The following is a 1,779-nucleotide window of genomic DNA, read 5'->3' on the forward strand; positions in this document are numbered from 1 at the left end:
GGGGGGGTTGGGGGAGACAACAAGTTCATTATTAATTATTGTAGCATCTTTCCGTTTGGACCAAGGACCACTAGCTGGTCCTTATCACACCAGTGTGTTCTTTGATGGCAACAAAATACTGACTTACACTGATAATATAATTACACATTTTCTGTTTTTGTGCATCTACTGACCATTCTCATTTCCTAAGCTATTAGTAAAGATGGTAAACATGCACCATTACTAACAGTTGCTTCTTGAACTGTTCAGACCCCTTCAATTTTGCACACTTGTTACTGGGGGTAGACTGATAGGTAAAAATGGAAAATTAAATCTTCAACACAATGAAGTGTGCAAAACCTGAAGGAGTCTGTATACTTCCTGAAGTGACTACTTACTCCCAACCACCTCAACATAATATAGTCTAGAGGAGTCAGATTGTAGATCAAGGCATTGTTTTCCCTCCTTATAAGGTCAAGTCAACCAAGTAAGACAAGACCAACAAGTTTCTGCCATTCAGTCATAAACATTTACTAGACTGAAAAGATTATGTATAACGCACTGGGCTGGCCTGGTTACAACCATCAGACTAAAAAAAGCTACAGTGAAACAATCAACAGGTTTCAGTTGCTGTGCACACCCTCTTTCTAATGTACAGGTGCTGGTCATATAATTAGAATATCAAAAAGTTGATTTATTTGACTAATTCCATTCAAAAAGTGAAACTTGTATGTTATATTCATTCATTATACACAGTGATATATTTCAAATGTTTATTTCTTTTAATTGTGATGATTATTACTGATAACCAATGAAGTCTCAGAAAATTAGAATATTACTGAATACCAATACAAAGAAAGGATTTTTAGAAATCTTGGCCAACTGAAAAGTATGAACATGAAAAGTATGAGCATGTACAGCACTCAATACTTAGTTGGGGCTCCTTTTGCCTGAATTACTGCAGCAATGCGGCGTGGCATGGAGTCGATCAGTCTGTGGCACTGCTCAGGTGTTACGAGAGCCCAGGTTGCTCTGATAGTGGCCTTCAGCTCTTCTGCATTGTTGGGTCTGGCATATCGCATCTTCCTCTTCACAATACCCCATAGATTTTCTATGGGGTTAAGGTCAGGCGAGTTTGCTGGCCAATTAAGAACAGGGATACCATGGTCCTTAAACCAGGTACTGGTAGCTTTGGCACTGTGTGCAGGTGCCAAGTCCTGTTGGAAAATGAAATCTGCATCTCCATAAAGTTGGTCAGCAGCAGGAAGCATGAAGTGCTCTAAAACTTCCTGGTATACAGCTGCATTGACCTTGGACCTCAGAAAACACAGTGGACCAACACCAGCAGATGACATGGCACCCCAAACCATCACTGACTGTGGAAACTTTACACTGGACCTCAAGCAACGTGGATTCTGTGCCTCTCCTCTCTTCCTCCAGACTCTGGGACCCTGATTTCCAAAGGTAATGCAAAATTTACTTTCATCAGAGAACATGACTTTGGACCACTCAGCAGCAGTCCAGTCCTTTTTGTCTTTAGCCCAGGTGAGACGCTTCTGACGCTGTCTGTTGTTCAAGAGTGGCTTGACACAAGGAATGCGACAGCTGAAACCCATGTCTTTCTGTGCGTAGTGGTTCTGGAAGCACTGACTCCAGCTGCAGTCCACTCTTTGTGAATCTCCCCCACATTTTTGAATCAGTTTTGTTTCACAATCCTCTCCAGGGTGCGGTTATCCCTTTTGCTTGTACACTTTTTTCTACCACATCTTTTCCTTCCCTTCGCCTCTCTATTAATGTGCT

General features: G+C 41.6%; 1 protein-coding gene across 1 annotated transcript in view; it reads right to left on the reverse strand.

Moving 5' to 3' along the window:
• spsb1 (splA/ryanodine receptor domain and SOCS box containing 1) overlaps positions 1 to 1,779 on the reverse strand; it is a 10,312-nt gene that overhangs the window by 3,978 nt on the left and 4,555 nt on the right. The gene's annotated exons all lie outside the window — the stretch shown is intronic.

The sequence above is a fragment of the Monopterus albus genome, unplaced genomic scaffold, assembly GCF_001952655.1.
Source record: "Monopterus albus unplaced genomic scaffold, M_albus_1.0 scaffold6.1, whole genome shotgun sequence".
Lineage (NCBI taxonomy): Eukaryota > Metazoa > Chordata > Actinopteri > Synbranchiformes > Synbranchidae > Monopterus > Monopterus albus.